This window comes from Ammospiza caudacuta, chromosome 3 (assembly GCF_027887145.1).
Source record: "Ammospiza caudacuta isolate bAmmCau1 chromosome 3, bAmmCau1.pri, whole genome shotgun sequence".
NCBI lineage: Eukaryota > Metazoa > Chordata > Aves > Passeriformes > Passerellidae > Ammospiza > Ammospiza caudacuta.
Window position 1 is genome coordinate 46,243,117 of NC_080595.1, and position 6,355 is coordinate 46,249,471.

Genomic DNA, 6,355 nt, shown 5'->3' on the forward strand with positions numbered 1-6,355 from the left:
GCAGAATTAACTCTGTGTCAGCATTTAAACAACCAGGTGAAACCTGTCAGTACTGGTCACTGTGACCCACTTGAGCAGAAGAAACTTGGATGAAAGCAGCCACTAGGTGTGGGAAGGTAAAAAGCTATGTAGGGAACTAGATGGAAAAGCACCACCCTGAAGCAAAGGCTTCTTCAATACAAATCTGTAACTGGTACCCCCTGTTCTTGACCCCTCATAGTATGGCTAGCTTAAGCAATACCAGTTCAAAAGGCAAATGACCATTCTCTGTGACCAAACTGGTCATGTATCAGTCTCCTTCCCCTTCCTCATCAGGTCTGGAAGGTCCCATGCACCAGACAGAATTCTTCTCCCCGTTCCCTATCAGCCTCAAGGCTCCTGGGCCCTGGACTCCCTTCCTTACCAGCCTTGAAGGTCTCAGGCACCCAGGCTGTGATGACACCATCACAAAACAGGGAGGTGTGGCAGAACACAGAGCACTGTCTAGAAAATCAAGAAGTTATGAGACCACAGTGGGACTTGGACCACAGTTGCCACTGGACAGCAAAACCCATGATCTCCCAGTGGTCAGGGATACTTTCACCATCATCTGCTTCCCCAGAGTTCTGAGTGATTCATATTTTTCCACGTTTTTATTCTATATTATGATTATTGATACTGCAAGCCAAGTTAAAGATTTGACCCATTCTGCAGAGCATCCAGGTCATTAGGAACTGTAGGCCCACCTGTGATACAAATTTTGAGCTAAACTACTTAGAAACTTATGGCATGCTGATTCTAATGATAAAAATCATGTTTGATTCTGGTCACAGAATTGTATGCTATGCCAATTATAAAATTCTGTTTAAAAAAATACAGCTTTAATTATAATTACAACTTCATGTCATCATCCTTCCACCCCACAGCATTGGGTAACAAAACAGCTTTCATGTAAAATGTTTTCTGGCCCAACTGGGAATAAAGCACTTAGAAGAAGCTGCATACAAATACCTGGTGCAGATGTAGCTATTTTTTTCAGCAAGAGAAAATATTTATTCTGGTGTAAGTATATCAAATAGCTCATTCTCCAGGGTAATAAAAAGCAACAGATGGCTCTTCAGCTCTGCATTATGAAAGAGGTCTGCTAAGTGGAGTGGCCACAGAAAAAACAGTCTGATGAAGTCACAGAAGGTCCCTGAGACCAGCAGTACCAACAGAGTCTATGCTCAGGGGGCACTTAATCTCCATTTCCCCCTATAATCACCATGGACTCTCCACATGCACCAGCTGCTAATGTTAGTGCTCCAAAAGCCAGAGGGTTTCACACTGGAGCATGCAGGAGGTGTTTGGTTTGTTTCTCTATCCTGCAGAACAAGGGGAGCTTCTCATTGGGGTTTGGAGTCTGTCGCTGGGAGTGGTTAATGTGAGGTGTGCAGGATAGCTTATGCAGGGAAGGTTCCCTTAACCTGTCATTTCTTGTGTGGGTGTGTTTTGCCCTGGAGCAACTTTAACTGCTTTTTTAACAGAACTTTTTGGTGGGAATTGTCAGGAAAGCATTTCTCTAACTACCTAAGCCTTGCTGTGTTTTTTTGGCCCTACCTAAACCGCAGCATAAAGTATTCTGTACATTGGGAATTCTCAAGACTTGATAGTCATCTCAATGGCACCCAATTTAAAGGTAATTATTCCTGATTTACATAGGCGTGAATAAGGGCTTTCCATATATAATATAATATATTGCCTCTCTCAGATGTAGACACAAAGGCTATTCTCAGATTCCTTCTTATAGAGAGTTAAGTGCAGATGAATCAGATTAACTCCTTTGCCAAGAGCCGTTACTGCCAAGCTGCAGCATTGGAGAGCACCAAGAGTGTGGAGGAGAATATGTATTTGGCACTGCAGTGCAGGGGCAGCAGGGGATCCTGAGGGCTGCAGGAACTGAAAAGCATCTGAGATTCTTTAAGGTTCATAGGGTTCAGATGAGACACCTAGACATGCGTACCAAAAACAAACAAAAACCAAAAAACCCAAGCAAAATCTGCTGTTATGTAATTGGATTTACCTTTTCTGATGAGAGCCATACCCTCAGGTTCCCTCACTTTCCTAACTCCCAAAGCTGAAGGAAACACTTTGTTTGCAGCTCTTACTCCACCGGCATCTTTTCCAAAACTACAACACATTATAACTTTAGCTCTTACATTTTCTGTGTCCTGCCTCCATGCTGTGGCAGAAAAGCCCAGCATTTAACAATCAAGCCAATCTGGAACATTTCTACATTTTCCTTGTAGAAATACAAAGGATCATATAATTTCAGTTAGAGTTTGCAAGGGGCTCAGACACAGAGCAGGGTATGGGAGAGATGAAGGACAAAGGTTAATTTCTGCATTTCACTTCTACTGCATTAAGGGTGTTGGTGTTGATGCAAAATAAAGATATTCTCACCTTGAATTCCTCCAAAGCAATTCTTTTATGTGGTTGCCTCAGTAGAATGAAATCTTTATGAAATAGCCAGCACACCCACCCAGACATAAGCCAGGCACTAACTGTTGATGTTTAGAAACAAACTTTCCCCATGGGTACATTATTCACAGCCGGTCACTTGCCAGTTTTCCCTTGGAAGATATAAACTAAACATTAGGAGTAAAGACGATGCATAGTTTGGGCTCTTTTTTTTTTTTTCCCAGATGGATGTTGCAGTAAATCTGTGGGTTCTCTCTGTCCTTTTTTCCACTCACTTGTTTACAAGTCAGATAAATCAATGGTACATTCCTAAAGTCTTCCTGCTGATCCACCCAAAGACTGCACCATGGTGTATTAGCACTTGCATCCTGAAATCTCAAATTCTACCAGCAGTAAAATATTCACAGCTTTCAAACCTTATTCCAGGAAATGAGGAAATCATCCTCCTGATCCATCCTGCCACTGCTGTGGGCATCTCTGTTGCTTGAGAAACATAACAGGTTGTTGTTACAACAGCTAGAGAGCAGCTGACCTCCCCCTTCCTTTCGTCAACCAGCTGCGAAACTCCTCGCTCATGGAACAGTCTCAAATTGAACATCTGACCCCAGTTTATGCAATTCCCCTGTGACCGTTTCATAAGCTTTTTGTCACCTCACTTCACTCAATTGTTTGTGGAAAGCTTTCACAGCTCCCCTGGCTAATGGGAACGTTTCGGTGTGACAGCTTGCCCCGTGGCTAAGCCCTCCATCTCCAAGGCAACCTCACAATCTTGCTCCAAGAGTACTGTGCCATGTCATGAGGTAAAATGAAACCCAAAAGGATACGCCGGGATAATTCCAGCTCTAACTATCCATAGTGCTACTCTGCTTTAGCAGGAACTTTAGGAAACATTCTCAAGCTGGTTATTTAAACATGGGAGGGCACCACAAAGATAGCATTTGTCTCTAAAGATATACAAGCCATACAGGGGCATGAAGAGCTACACCATGAACTCTGCCAGGGATCCCAGAGATCTTAAACAGTTTCCACAGAGCTACATCAAAATTATTGAAGGCAGAAAGAAATGGTAATGGTAATTTCATGTGTCTGACAAATCACCTGGGTCCTACCTCTGTGCAGCTCCATTACTTGAAGCTGTAGGTGTTGAAGCAGCCTCACTAGTGTGGTTCTTGAGCTGGACTCACCACACTCCTCTGTCTGCTCTTCACAGAGTTCAGCTGAGTCCGTGTTAAACTCGGGCTTTTACAGGAAAGGAAGGATTCCTTTCCTGCTCCCTTGAGTGCCATGTCGAGGTGGTCTCTGCTGATAGTACTGCCGAGGACCAGAAGCCTCACTGAAGGACATTGTGTAGGAGTGCTGCTGAAGCAAATTGTTGCTCAAAGCAGCAGGCTTCAGGGATAAAATGAATGGAGAAGTTCCAACCCCCTACAATGGTTTTCAGTTGGTTTCCCCACTCAGAAAGGCACAGATCCTGTCTGGTCTATGCACTCATGCACTGTCCTCACAGCCCTGAGTCTTGGAAAACACTTCTTTCCCATGTGAGAGCTGAGTTACCAACCTTGTCTTAGGATTTGGAGCACAGTCGTGTGCAACCCATACACAACATCTTAGTGTGACCTTAAGTCTCTGAGAAAACCTTGCTGGTTTGTTGTTAGCTTGTTTGGGTTTTGGGATTAAGGGTTTTGCTCTACCCAAAATCCTCACAACTCCTTTCTCCTACCTATTCCTCCTTCAAAACGCTGCTATTCCACCTTCACACTTGTGGAGGTGCAGGCGCCATTCTCTTCAGGCATAAAGAACACAAAATTGTAAGGGGAAGGGAAAAGGGAAAATACCAGCTAGAAGAAAATGAAAAATACTGCAACTAACCTGTTACCAAAGTGGTTTAACACTGCCACATTTAAGCGGATTGTTTCAGAAGAAAAACCCCAACCAGTTCTTTTTCACAACAGCATTCTGTTGAAGTCAAACAAGTTGAGTATCTCAGTACACGTGCAAAGTGTCACTAAATCCAACAAGAATCAGCTGAAGACCTGACCTTCACTCCCTACAATTGGCTGAAAATTCTCCACTGCTGGGAAGCATTCAAAAGCAGGCACTCTTTCCACTCTCCTGCGACATCAATATAACCAAAACAACTCTGCTTTTTGTCCAAAGAGCTGCCAAGAACAGGGAAATAGCACAGTTTAAAAAAAAAAAAAAGGTATGTGTTTCCAAAAGCAGTTTTGTACATCTTCTAAAACAAAAGGCTGTGCCTGAATGTGTGCAGCGATAACACCGACACAAATCATTTCATGTCCTGATTTTGCCCCATAGAAAGCAGAAATCTCCTGTGCAGCTGGTTGGACAGCAATCAAGCTGTTGCACAACTCAATATGCAGATCAGGCCTGAGGAAGTTCTGCCGGGATCCTCTTTTTCCTCTGTTTTTCAAGTGTGATTGAAATCTGTTTTCTCAGATTAGGAAATTGGAGAGAGGTTTTATGTTACACTTCTGAATAATTTTGAACACTGCATGACAGCCACGTGTTCGCAACAGTTGAAAATATCAGGTTTGAGCAACTCCTGCTTGGCTGCCTGGAGCTCACTGTCAAAGTTTTACTCCTCTGCTATCTGAGTGAGGTGATTTACTGTCCTCCTGAATCTGTTGATGGATTCACCTGATATTCAAGTTTGTCAAAAGCTGTCTTTGTTTATTTGTTAAACGCAAAAGACCTGATACTGGGCTGATGTCCCTGCTCTTCCAGAACTCCCACAGGCTGGGCTCTGCTAACTTTTCACTCCGAAGCATTTGCATTTCACAGCTGGGCTTATCTGATTTCTAGTAAGGTGCAAGTTCCACCCAAAAATTTTTCCTTACTCAGGATGTTTATAATCACTCCTGGAGGCTCTTTCCCTCTGTCAAATCAGATTGACCAGTTGACCAACAGATTAAAAAATTATTAAGGGTGGGGAGGAAGGACAGGCACACACGCACACACAAAGGCTGCAGGCGCTCCGCCTTTGTGCTCATATGAGCTTTGTTTCCTTGGGAATCCAGCTACTAAACCAGGCAACAGCTGTGACAAGAAATGACATCTAGCAGCAGAGCAGCAAGACTGATGATGTGCAAACCTTTAGATTTGGGGATTTGCAAGACCCATCCCTATTTTAAACACGTCGGAGGAATCTATCAGGATGCATGTGTAGGGAAGAATGAATCTAGTGGGCAAGAAGACTTTTTATAGCTTATCATCATAAGAAGTGAAGCATCATCGAGTGCCCTCTGTGCTGGGAAATAATTACAGTGTATATCCATCTCCTTCACGCTCAGTCCTGCAGTGTGTCCTGAGAACACTCACCCTAAGTCTCCAGTAGAGGAAACATAATTTTTACCAGGCCTGACTAAACATAGGATGCAAATAACCCGAGTTTGGGAATTTGCCTCCTCTGTACCAGCAGCTACATCTGCTGATCTCAGATTTCTTTTCCTGCTATCAAGTGGCTTCACGATCAGGTATTTCGGTGTTTAGTTAGCGTCTCCAGTTTCCAGCCCTGTCTCAGTGCCGGTTTGCCATGCTCCCTGCCCTCCTTGCCCGGGCACACCGCGTGCGTGGGCACTGAGGGGAGCGTGGCGGCCCCTGGTGCTGCGCTGTCCCCGTGCCTGGAAGGAGAGCGCCTGCATCCTGACGGGGAGGGAAGGGGCACTAAGCACACAGGAGTGGACAGGTAGTAAGCAGAGGACACAGTCTCAAGCTGTGCCAGGAAAGGGTTAGGTTGGACGCGAGGAGATTTTTCTTCACAGAAAGCATGTCACAGCTGGACATTGGGACGGGCTCCCCGGGAAGGTGGTGGAGTCACCAGCCCTGGAAGTGCTTCAGTGTTTTACGTGTCCCTAGACGTGGCACTCAGTGCCCTGGTCTGGTTCACATGGTGGTG